A 14,181-nucleotide genomic window follows, 5' to 3' on the forward strand; every position below is an offset into this window, starting at 1 on the left:
TATTGTGCTCCTGTTCTGTGAATGATTGGGTAGCCGAATGGCCGTGCTCTTGTACAAGTACAGCATGCCGCACCATAAACTTAACCCGGGCTATTGCATGGATGATATGTGAATTAATGATGGTGAAAGGAGTCAGATCCAACACCGAAAATTACCCAGTAATTCTGCTTCAATTGGTTGAGGAAAAATCAAAATCAAATAACCTGTCCCAATCAGGATTTGAACCAAGGCCTACTCGTTTCATGGCCAGACGTGCTAGCCATACGTCCACAGTGGAGGACCAATTTTATATTTAATTTATCTGTTCATTTAAAAAAGCAAGATATCGTATGAAATGTAAATTCTAATTATTTTATTCAATCTCGTCTTTATGTTTATACATCATAGCGAGATCACTTTTCTTTTTGCTCCATTGTTGTGCAGTATATTATTGATATTTCTCTAAGCGGCTGCATTGTTGTGCAGTATATTATTCATATTTCTCCAAGCGGCTGCTTGAACATCTGCAGAGTTCTAACACAAGTATAAGCTGTTACAAAAGAAACATTATAGTGCTTCCATTCCTCAAATGAGGTATAGAAATACTTAAATATTCAAAAATTAAAAATAAATATTATAGTCCAGACACATGGTCTGAAGACATTAGTTCGTCAATTTAAGCACAGAAACTTAATCATAAACAAAAGCAAGAAAACTGTTTTGAATTCAATATTTTCTAATGTTAATAGGAAAAAAAAAAAGAGTTCGGCCGAGTTTGGGGAGGCAGTGCCTCCCAAACCCCCCCCCCCCTCCAATACTCCGCCTATGTCCTGGCATATTCTCGTTGCAAAGAAATGAACCTTACTTCTGTGATCATGTAACAGTTCATAAGTGAGGCTCTCTGATAACTTCCTAGAAATGGGATGGAATGGAATTTTCGGGAGGGGACACTGACACAACACTGCGACCTTTTACGATCTATTGCGCTAACCCTCAAGCCAGGCGCATTCCCAAACTCCCGGCTGACTACACTAAGGTTCGCTGCTTATCGTACTCGGGTAACGAGCAAATCACTCTACTCGTCTCTAGGACAGCCGCTTTCCTGCAGGGCTACCTTCTATAGTCCTAGCTTTCCTGTGTCGCCGACGGCGATCGGGGAATGCTATGAAATGATGGTGAAAAGGAGAAATGTTGACTGAATCATGTAGATGCCTAATATGGGGAAACGTGAGAACCCCGAGAAAAACCCCAACTTCGACCTTGTCCTACACAAGTGTCACTACGGATTTTTCAGCAGTAATTTCACTAGACGTTTTGATTAATCTAGAGAAAATCAAAATTCGAGTGGTATTTAATTGACTATTACACGATTAGTAGAAAGTATATAAAGATTAGAAGAAAAGTACTCTAATACAATAAAACATTAATTGACTTGCTGAAATTCTATTTCACTAATGTTAGCGTCACCAAAACGTTTGAACGGAACTACCATTTTCAGTTGACTGTCTATGTTGTAAACAGATGACGATCGCGAAGTATATTTTATAATACTGTAAAGAATTATCAGTTTGAAATGTTGGCAAATAAAGAAACAAATGATAATAAAAGAAGAAAGTATATAGAGCTTAGAATAAATAAAGTACTCTAATACAATAAAATAGACATTAATTGACTTACTAAAATTCTATTTCACTAATGTTATCTTCATCAAAATGTTTGAACGGAGCCGCCATTTTTAGTTGAATATCTATGTATTTAATTAGAATTAGAATCTGGCTGGGCTGAAGAGACGGCCTATTGGCCTTAGTTCTGCCAGATTAAATAAATAGATTATTATTAAATTATATTATTATTATTATTATTATTATTATTATTATTATTATTATTATTATTATTATGCGGGAAACAAATTACCAAATTACGTTCCCAAAGCATGTTTTATAGTACTGTAAAGAACTTGCAGTTTGAAACGTTGGTAAACAAAGAAACAAATGCTAGAATAGTGATAAAAACAAATCCTAGGGAAGCGATAAAATTGTGCGATAAACAGCCATGATTGGTTGAAAGACGTCCTTTCGTACCGTTTTATTGCTCAAAAGTAGTATGGCGTAGTAAAAAGTGTAATAGTCAATGAAAAATCCCAGGCCTTACCAGAACTCGAACTCGGACTACCTACGTGACAGGCTGAAGGTCTCTGACCACTCACCCACCACAATCAATTAGCTCAGAAGGTAAGTGAAACTGATCAGATGTTTATACGAAATTTATTGCTTGTTTTTATGTCCTTTATCAATTACCCAAGGGTTCCCACATGTTTAGTTACAACATGCGCGCACGCACATACATATTTACATACACACATAAAATGATGATATTAGGTTTTATTAAGTTTAAATTAACTCTCCTCAAAAAATTCCAAAAGTGAACTTATTCCCTTTATTACTCTTACCCTCCTTAGCTAGGCTCTGCAGCGTTGATATAGGCCTACTGTATGATGAATTTAATTTTTTCGGAAAACTGAGAATTATCAAGAGATTATTGGCCGTTATCAAAAACATTTGACAAAATTTGCTCTAATGATCTGGTCTAGGATTCATGTTAATGCAATATGTTTCTTTTCAATGTGTATAAAATGAGTCTGATCGAATAGCCTGCGTTATAAATCTAACATTTAAAGGAACTGAATGCTTCCGTAAAAGGAAGATGTTTAACTTCGCTTTAGAATATGCCATTAGGAAAGTTCAGGATAACAGGCAGGGTTTGGAATTGAACGGGTTACATCAGCTTCTTGTCTATGCGGATGACGTGAATATGTTAGGAGAAAATACACAAACGATTAGGGAAAACACGGAAATTTTACTTGAAGCAAGTAAAGCGATCGGTTTGGAAGTAAATCCCGAAAAGACAAAGTATATGATTATGTCTCGTGACCAGAATATTGTGCGAAATGGAAATATAAAAATTGGAAATTTATCCTTCGGAGAGGTGGAAAAATTCAAATATCTTTGAGCAACAGTAACAAATATAAATGACACTCGGCAGGAAATTAAACGCAGAATAAATGTGGGAAATGCGTGTTATTATTCGGTTGAGAAGCTCTTATCATCCAGTCTGCTGTCCAAAAATCTGAAAGTTAGAATTTATAAAACAGTTATATTACCGGTTCTTCTGTATGGTTGTGAAACTTGGACTCTCACTCTGAGAGAGGAACATAGGTTAAGGGTGTTTGAGAATAAGGTGCTTAGGAAAATATTTGGGGCTAAGCGGGATGAAGTTACAGGAGAATGGAGAAAGTTACACAACGCAGAACTGTATTCTTCACGTGACATAATTAGGAACATTAAATCCAGACGTTTGAGATGGGCAGGGCATGTAGTACGTATGGACGAATCCAGAAATGCATATAGAGTGTTAGTTGGGAGACCGGAGGGAAAAGGACCTTTAGGGATGCCGAGACGTAGATGGGAGGATAATATTAAAATGGATTTGAGGGAGGTGGGATATGATGATAGAGACTGGATTAATCTTGCACAGGATAGGGACCGATGGCGGGCTTATGTGAGGGCGGCAATGAACCTTCGGGTTCCTTAAGTCATTTGTAAGTATTATTATTATTATTATTATTATTATTATTATTATTATTATTATTATAAGAATGGATCCCACTTTCCGTATATTCTGCCGAAAATGGAACGGACGGTAACTGTAAAGAGAAGGCAGTAAATATTAAATTTAGAACTGCTGTTGATGCAACGTATGCCAGACTGTCGTACCTTAGACAGGAAATGGGCGTTACGTCTCAAAGGTCATGTTTCGTCAATTGTTTACTCTTAAGACGAGGCATTATAGAAAGCTTCGTTACAGTTGCTGACGCGTTGCTTGTGGAATTAAAAAAGTACATATCTTTCAAGTTATAATACATGGTAGGAACGCTTAATTAGAAAAAAGTATTCTACATTGTTTACAAATGATGCGTTTACATTTTTCATTGTGCTGTGTTTTATGAGATTCTGACTTCGTCGTTTTCTTTAAAAAGTAAAGGTGATGGTGCATCTCTCTGCTTTAGCCCGCAGTGAATTGGAAAAGCATCAGATAGAAACTGACCTATACGGACTCTGCTGTATGTTTCACTGAGACACATTTTAATTAATCGAACTAGTTTCTTGGGAATACCAAATTCAATAAGAATATCATATAATATTTCCTTCTTAACCGAGTCATATGCCTTTTTGAAGTCTATGAATAACTGATGTACTGTACAACAACAACAACAACAACAACAATAATAATAATAATAATAATAATAATAATAATAATAATAATAATAATAATAATAATAATAATAATAATGCTTTATTTCTTCTGGGAGAGTTAAGATCTAAACAGAAAAAATATTCATAAGCCAGAAGATTATCGAACTTAAATACCTACTTAAACTAGATGACAAATTAAATTATATGATTTGTCATCTAAATTAAGTAGATATTTATACTGATCCGGGATTATGTTCCTTTTTCGTTTGTGCTGTGTTTCTTTTATTCGTGAGTTTGCGACTTGCTAGCCACATAAAGTAACTTAGACCAATAACTTGTTAATTCTAGGGTTGGCCATCACAAGACTTCGGATTTTAGGTTTTATGTCTAGTCTTTTCTAAAGAAATAAATAAAAACCAACAATGTAGGACTAGGTACACGTTTCTTGAAAAGTTATAACACCTGACAGAGTTTAACTGTGCCTAGAAATGCCTATTTTACCCATTAGTACCTATTTTGGGTTTTTGAGACTAAAGTTACAGAAATTAAATATTTCTGGAGACTTTTAATTTAATTTTCCGGAAAAATGCGAAGTTCAGTTGTAATCGCAGATTTTTTTAATTAAAAAAATTATTTGGATTTTGTGAATCATTTCCACTTGCGTATAGCTAAAATTTGACGCAATATCGCTGCTCAAGTCGTTTCGTCATTTGACAATTCGACAAATACTTCCTTCAATCTCTCTTCCTCCAGAACCTAATCACTCGCTGGGGTACCTGGATTGAGTTTGTGAAGTAGTAGGAATATTGATGCAGTAGCGTATTATGCTGAACATTTAAAAGAGGTTGCCAGTGTGGTGATTGCATTGCCAGGAGACAATGCCACATGTGTGAAAGCTATGAAAATTTTTAAATTACGGTTTATTTAACGACGCTCGCAACTGCCGAGGTTATATCAGCGTCACCAGTGTGCCGGAATTTTGTTCCGCAGTTCTTTTACAAGCCAGTAAATTTCCTGACATGAACCTGTCGCATTTAAGCACAGTCTTACACATGAAACTCTATTACTTAAATAATTTTCGAACCAGTTCACACAGCTCACAGAAAGGTTAATATTTATAATAATGATCCATTTTCAACATAAAAGAATGTTTCAATTTTCTTCCTGGACTTTCTTCAGATCAACTGATCGGGCTGCTACTCATTATTGATTTAATCTTTCTAAAACTTCTTATTGATTCATTCTTAAGAATATTATTAACCGTAATTATTTTCCCCTTACAGGAAGTTTTCCTGAAAGTACACTGCTGTTACCAATAACAAGCTATCGATTTTGGCCAGAAAGAAGTAAGTTTTAAAACTAAACATGAAAATTATTCAACTTCCGTCAAGAGAATTACCAAGTTGCTTCATGTGTTCATACGAAAATTCAGGCAGTAGAAATCACAATTCGACTAAAGAAATATTATTATTATTATTATTATTATTATTATTAGACCCTATTATTATCATTATTATTATTATTATTATTATTATTATTATTATTATTATTATATTATAATATTTCGTAGTAATGTCATATCTTATAGTTGTAATATTAACATATAGGCCTATGACAGTAAAATCATACTAATTTAATTTTTGAAACGCTACTCACTCAATGTAGCGTTGAGTACATAACACTTGCAGCTGGCTGATGCTTGTCAATACAGCGGAGAAACGCTAGAAAGAGGGTGGAAACCAAAACTCACAAACAAACACCGAGGGCCGTAAAAAATAAGTTCGTGAGGGGCCGTTAAAAGAAAAAAAACTCAATTCACTGGAAACATTTACTGGAAACTTAATCATAAACAAAGCAAAAAATATCTTTTGAATTCAATATTTTCTATCATTAATAGAAAAAAAGAGTTGAGGAAATGAAACATAAGAAACAACAACTAATAAAGTTGTTTCCGTACACAAATAAAAAAAATGTTTCTTTTAAAATAGAAGGGGAAACAATGCTTCCACCACATCCATGGACACTACGATAGATTAATGTTAGAATGAATGAACATGGAAACCAAAAAGGAAGCATAGGTGTTGCATAATCTGCCCATAATGAAATTGCCCGTCCGAGTGGTTATGTCCCGGTTTCTATCATCCGTTTCTGCTGGCCACCAGGGGCGAATCCAAACTCTAAACGGGGACGCTTAATTCATCCGTTACGGAAACAACGCTGCGCGGTGTTCGACGGGGAAGAAAGGAGTTGAAGAGAAGTCATATGGCTCCCCGTGAGAGAGTAGAATTCGCTCTTGATGCACAACCCTGCTATAAAGGATAGTGGCTGGGCTGTTAGGCTCTTTCCTGAAAATATTTGCTGTACGGAATTGGAAGTCTACGTAATATTATACAACTTTTTAAAGTAATTTTAAAAAATTGGCCCAGTTAAGTAACCGTAACGTGATTTCCCTCATTTCGACGACCTTGCGACATAACCATTCGGACGGACGGACAGTAGTAAGAAAATGCCAATTATAATATTTATTTACGACATAAGTATCCTAACACTGTACGAGATATCAAAATAGCCAAACGAGACTTTTCGTTTGGTAACTCGTGGAATATAGTGATATGATTTTACGATATGCATATTGAAGATTACACTGGATTCCATTAATGCCGTCTCGTTCTTTAGTCGTACTGACAACGAAACTATATCATCTACCCTCACCACTATCGTGCACGTGCAGTTTGGCTGTATTTGTATTCCGGTTTTCAGTGGTGTTCATACTAGTGTAATAACTACATAATAGAATTAATTTGCGCATTTCAGACATGCAGTGGTACACTACTGATCGTAGTAATGGCTGTGTCTGTTGTATTCATAAGGTCTACTTTCTAGCATGACGGTGGGAGGGGGGATGTACTGACTGTAAACACAATTTCAAAACGTGACGGCATTAATGGAATGGATTTTACAAAATTTTATCCACTTTTTTAAATGTCACAGTTTATAGAATTTTACTATTATTTTAATGTCTACTATTTAATCTAAAATTTTGACAATTTATTACATTTGACAATCTCTCTGTGGATAGGGGACAAGATTTTATTTACAATGCGATTATTAAAACAATCGAATATGTCAAGTCACTAAAAGCAGAATAGTATGAGAAAATTATTTTCCATTTTATGTCAATCTTTGCATCATTGAAAAAATGAGTGATATAGATGGAGAAAGCGTTGCCTCAGATCGATATCACAGTAAACTGTAAAAAAGAAATATGTAGTTAATGTGTACAATAAACAAATTATTTTTAATATATTTCAACATATGCTTCACTTTACCACAAGTGCTGTAAATTATCTCATTACGACATTTTTATGAATGTAATAAACTTAAACATTACCTAAGATATGACTTCACATTTAAGAACAGGTCTGAGAGTAAATAACTTGATTGAGTCACTACAGACCACCTCTTCACTCCCCACTCCACCTTCCCCTGGCTGAGATCGAAATATTTTTGTGCGGTACCAGCAGACAGGAAGGTCAAAGACGGGTTGTATCAGCCGACTTAACAGCTTTTACGAACTTTCCGCTCTCGCTGGTCACCTAAGGCTGGGTCTACACATAGCGATTTTGCACACATTGCCGCAGAATCGAAGCTTGCGGGATGGGACTACAGCACGCTGCAGTTTTGCAGGATGCCGCACGGTGGGATGTAAGACTACAACACGTCATGGATTCAAATGGTGGCGTTCACACAGTGCAGTTTTGCAGGATCCCGCACGGGGAGTAACTACTACAAATCAAGCAGGCGTCCACACAGCGCAATTTTGTCTTCCGTATCTGCACTCTACAATGAATGAAGTATTCGAACACCGACAAACTTATAAGAAATATTATAATATTGTAGAATAACGCACTTGTTCACATGAAACATTCTTTTCTGCACATACTGAAGTGTAAGAAATATACAGTATTGAAAAGAAAATTAAAAATATGTATATTTAAAACGCCACGTTTAAGTTTCGTAAGATGTGTAATTGTGTAAATTTAACGTGTAAAATGTATTCGAACAGTTCAAACTCTAATGACGATTAGACCTGTGACTCCCACGCTTTTGATCATGGGAACTTCTTATCACAATGGGGTTCAGTCTCCAGCGGCCAAAGAAATTAGAAAGCATGAAAATAACTTGCCGCCCAAGAAAAATATCTAAAGCAAGTGGAAGAGCAATTTTAAGAAAAAAAAAATCCGGTTTAAGTGTACCGAAAATTGCCTGTGACCTTGAACTACAACTACAACTATCAAGTGACAGCACAGTTGGTAATTATTTGAAAAACAATGAATATCGTAATACTCAGACGAAAATATTTGTTAATGAAATCATTAGGAAGAAAGATTAGAATTCGTGGAGAAAATTATATAGGTATATGGAAAACATTCCTAATCCGGTCAGGAACAAAAACTAAATTCACAGACGAGAGCAGATTAAGTATTTTTTCTTCAGGTGGAAGATGTGATCAAACACTTGCCTCTACTCATGAGTAAAGCCTTATCGGTGTCACTTATGAGGTTCCAACCTGTCTTCGGCAAGGTGACTAAACAACAACATAATTATATTGAAATTTATTCAGTTTATTTTGTACATCTTCTTTATCGTATATGTTATACTACAGCCCAAATAACTGAAATGGCCGACTATTGCGTTAATAATAATTATTACCTTGGATCATATGGGATACTTTCCTAAAAATGCCATAACTTTCGTCTTTTTAACTGAGCTTCCTACACTATATTCTGCAGTAACCTTGCGTTTTTGCGGGAAATGTGTGGACCGATGAAGGGCATCGCGTCAGGCAGGAGGGTAATAAAACGGATCCTACAAAATCGCAATGTGTAGAACCAGCCTGAAATCCACTACTGATGCACAGAGCCTTACTGTACCTTTGTTTATAAGGTGGTGTAAACAAAAAGGACGTGGAGGGGTTTTCAGTCCTGCTCGCTTCCCCTCTTATGCCCAGGGCTGCTTAAGAATGACACATTTCTTTGTTAATAATTTAATATTAACATGCATCATTATTATAATTTATAATATCATAGGCCTACACTCAGATTAATATTTATAGGCTATTTATATTTTTGTCATCTGCATAGTAACAAGATATAAAAATCCGTATCCTAGTCAGAATTCAAACCTGCTACTCTAGCCTCTATGCAACATGAAAATTACACCTTAACTCGTGTGTACAGCTACATCAGCAATATTCTTATCCATTTTTAATACGAAGAAGCACGAGGAGAATTATGATGAGCTTTTCCATAAATTGAGGTCAACAGTTATACTCACTCGTAACTGCACTCCCTACATCAAGGTCAATGAACTCCTGCTGCCATAAAATAGACATCGTCGAGCGTAGAGTAGAGAACAGAACTAACTGTAGGACCAACTGTTCAGAACTCAAATCTTAACCTTTAACATTGTACATATAACGTAATTGCATCATATGTTAACTTGGCCCTATCATGTGATTTAGAGTTTGAAATAAACTTATTTGACTCGATGAACACTGATCACATCTACTCGTCTCTCCTTGTAGATCTTAAATCTTATACTTCTCTGGCTACAGTCGTAGCATTTTAAGATACAAATTTAGGAGAACTACGTTTCAATACCGCCACGAAAATGGAAATTATCTTTCCTGTTTTGAGCTGTGCCACCAGTGATGGTCAAGATTCTGAACAGGCATATTCAAGTCGTACAGAACTCAGTGGGTTTTATTATTATTACTATTATTATTATCATTATCATTATCATTATCATTATCATTATCATTATCATTATCATTATCATTATCATTATCATTATTTTAGTGGTAATAGTAAAAGATGGCAGTTGGTGTTTTTCTCGGAGTTTTCCCGTTTCCCTATATTAAACATGTAGGTTATTCCGTCAACATTTCTCCATACGGTCATAATTCCGTACCATTTCTCGAACGCCAGCTGGCGACGCAAGGAGACGAATGGGGTTGACTGCTCGAAATCAGGATGCGTTACGGTTGTTACGAACCAGTCAGCCAGTACGGGTAGGGAAATGCGTCTAGTTTGAGAGTTAGCGCAATAGATCTTAACAGATCGTAGTGTTGGGTCATAGTGTCCCCCTCCCGAAACTCCATTTCATTCCATGACCACCATCATCATCGTCCTAAGATATACAGTTCATTAACAATAAATTTGGTGTAGAAATACCAGTTTCAACCATTTTGCCATGAAAATTGATCTCCATCTCATACAAAATATAGTCTGGAGAACTAATATTTTGAACAAACAAACTTTATCACTAATGTTAAGATTACAACTATAATAAACTAGCCTACATATAAAGACAATTAAAATGACTACAGTAACAGAACAAATACAATGAACATAATAGTCTACGACTACCCATGTTTTCCATTCAATATATGAATATATGGTATAACTATCATGTAACAAGAGAATTCTGGGCTCCAAGGCAAAACGGGAAGTCATTTCTTGCAGTTATTCAGGATCAGGCCTTTAAAGTTTCAGTGATTGTATAAAATCATAGTAATCATGTTTCACAGCAACGGGTTAGAGAGAAAAACAATAGAGATATGCATGTCAACTTTTGCCACAATAAAGATACCATCAGGATGCACAACATATCGCAAAATCTCATTTTCGCCAAAAATTGTCATCACATTTGCCCTGCAACCACAGAATTTATGTACCTTACTGCGATCGCCAACCTACGGTAATGAGCACAAGCCGAGATATATTATTATTATTATTATTATTATTATTATTATTATTATTATTTTAAATTTTCAAACTTCAATTTAAAAGTTAATTTTTTCAGTGTTTTAATTTTGTCATTCCTATGTTACAAGCTCAAAGATAATGTGGAGTGGTGTAAACCTCTCTCGTAATATCACTACGGCAATTGTGTGTTATTGTCATGGTATCAGTTAATTATACAGTATAAAGGAAAGTCTATTGTAGAGACGCTAAATTATGACCATCTGTTCATTAGCTACGATACAGTCCTTTTTTTAATCACAGACTGCTTTAAATGCAATTTTTTCTATATAATTTCTAACGTTATTTGTAAAATAAATAAAGTTCATATAAACTGCGGAAGTGTACAACGGATTAGACAGGATTCCAAATAAAAAAACGAGTTATCTTCAATACCCAGGACTTCAAGTTATGAAAATATACGAGAGATTAAAACTGATGAGTAATATAATAATTCAAAATTTGTGAATTAACTAACAGAGAGGAGTTAAGAATAGAACATTCATTTAAGAGACAGACAATTGGGAACAGAACAAGAGGAAAATGATGAAGATGAAGAAGAAGAAGAAGAAGAAGAAGAAGAAGAAGAAGAAGAAGGAGGAGGAGGAGGAGGAGGAGGTCAATTTGTTGTAAACTTTTGATCATTTGTGGAAGGTATGTATTGTATTATGTGTTATCCCTTACAAAATCCTTTTCTGATAACCCAAGCTAAGTTATTCATCGTTCCCGAAATGTTCATCATAGTAATGTACCTACATAAACTATATTTTATAACAGCAATACAATTTTTGCAAGCCACAGTATAATATTCTGCTACAAATAACAATATAAAATTAAAATGAAGTCCTTACAAAATATGTACAATACTATTAATATTTATCCTATAAAATAAAGTTTCGTTCCCAGGAAACTTCATATTTATCTTTCAATTTGATCTATATTTATTCTGCTTTGCTTTATGAGAAATTATATTCTTTGATCTACTGATGTATATAAATTTGTTCTACTTCTGTGTTAAAACGGCATATAGGGAGATGATGAAAAACTGGTAAACATGTTTTGTCAACTTCGTATTTTATAATATGTAATAATGTTGATCATTTTAATATTAAACTAATTACTATATTTAAATGGTGCTCAGTTTTGATGTGCTGAGACTGCATTATCAGGTATATATTAACTTAGTTGCTTTCGGATGATTACAAAGTTTTACCTACACATACTTTAGGCACTGGTATTGGAAATAGACTACATTAGGTACTAGGAAATGTTTTATCTGTATATCACATCATTGCATATTGTAACAGCGAAATTCAAGTAATAAGATAGAAAATTTGTGAAATTCGTAATTCAAATCTAATATACCCTACTGTATACATTCTTTCCATTTTAATACTTTAAAAATATCCTTATTGTAATAAAAATACTCTAAATACTCTACTGGCATGTCAATAATAGTTTCCGCAATTAATTTCATGTACTAGTAACACGATTTCATTGTATTTTATAACTGCAATAAAATATTCTCTACTGAGAGCAACACACAGACATCACTAATCACAATGTAAGAATAAAATTCACACATAACCTCAATTCCTATTAAAACATTTCTCTAAGAACACAAGTTGTGTCAAGTAACATACTTGCAATACCGATAACCTTGACTATTCCCTACCACCATACACACGGTACAACCACGCTGTCCGAAAGCCGGTCTCCAACTAACGAATGACGAGGTGTAACGGCAGAACGTAATGTACAGTCACGTCAAGACATCCAACTATGTATAAAACTCACGAGCCAAGAATTCGCTATCAAACCCATGGTTTTATGAATATGCCTACTAAGAAATGTTTTATTATATATACGTTAAAGAACGAAGCTCCCACTCGATAAGAGCACCAATATTCTTTCAGACACGATAGGATTTAACGATTACAGCTGGGAAAGGTGAAAAGTATATCTGGGGAAAATGAAGTGATTGGGAGAAACCCACCGACAAGGATTTTATCCCTAAAATATACCACATTATCTGCCGAAAATTAAACCCTGTGGCTTTATGAACTGAAACGGAAGAAGATAGAGGAGGAGAACGAAGAAAAAAGATTTAGGCGTTATAAATATTGTAATGAATATGTTGCATGAACTCGATTATTGCTCAAACTCTATGATTATGATAGTTACTTAATTAGTTACTTTTTTTAGGAACTGAATTCTATCATATTGTATTTATTAATATGGGAAATAGTAGGTCTACAAGAAATTAAATGTCTCTTGTAATGATCTAAAGTACGATACACTACAATTATGTTTGAGTTCGTAAAACCACATTGTTAAATTTTTGGTAAGTTCACCTGCTGTGAAATTTTTCGGCTAAAGGGCCTATACTCCAGTTTGGTTTTTTGAATGACCAATTTTCGCATTCCATTCACGTATCTATAATTTTCTGCAACTGCATTACTTGTACGTGAAATTACGATGTTTTTTTAATTAAACAGTTTACTTGTAATAAGTTGGTTATTTAATGACGATGCATCAACTGCTAGGTTATATAGCGCCGATGTAATTGGTGTTTCTCTGTTCCATCCTACACTGCATTCCATAACGTCTGACAGGAGATGTAAATATTGTCGACAGAAGAAGGGGGAAGGATAATTGTTATTCAACCAATGGCAGAGATCACATTCCAGGGTTGTCTTGAAGTTTGGAGGAGCTAGAACGCTTCAGACCGCCTAACTTCAAGACAAGTATAGAATGTGACCTCTGCCATCGGTTGAATAGCAATTATCCTTCTCCCTCTGTCTACTGGCAATGTTTACATCTCCTGTCAGACAATTTGGAACGAAGTATAGGCAGAGTCGTGATAGAACTATTCAGTTTTATGGAACAACTGGATAATACGCACGGTAGAGCAACGCCAACTACGCTGGCCACTAGTCACCGGGACGTACCGAGCCGTAAGAAACAAAAGATAATCGAAATGGTAATAGTACAATTCGCGACTATATTCTTAAATAATTGACTCCACTAGTCAAGTCCAAGGTTTACGGAGTATAACGGCGGTGTTCTGAATATACTGAAAGAAAACGAAAATGAAGAAAAACCTTATAGTAGGTTATCACAGCGAAGTAAAGGGGAAAAAA

General features: G+C 34.9%; 1 protein-coding gene across 1 annotated transcript in view; it reads right to left on the bottom strand.

Moving 5' to 3' along the window:
- LOC138699969 (UDP-glycosyltransferase UGT5-like) overlaps nucleotides 1-12,817 on the bottom strand; it is a 29,036-nt gene extending 16,219 nt beyond the window's left edge. Inside the window, exon 1 of the mRNA XM_069826213.1 lies at nucleotides 12,682-12,817. The gene's annotated coding sequence lies outside the window, so the exon portion shown is untranslated. The remainder of the gene's footprint in view (nucleotides 1-12,681) is intronic.
- Between the last annotated feature and the right edge of the window lie 1,364 nt (nucleotides 12,818-14,181).

This window comes from Periplaneta americana, chromosome 5 (assembly GCF_040183065.1).
Source record: "Periplaneta americana isolate PAMFEO1 chromosome 5, P.americana_PAMFEO1_priV1, whole genome shotgun sequence".
Classification (NCBI taxonomy): Eukaryota; Metazoa; Arthropoda; class Insecta; order Blattodea; family Blattidae; genus Periplaneta; species Periplaneta americana.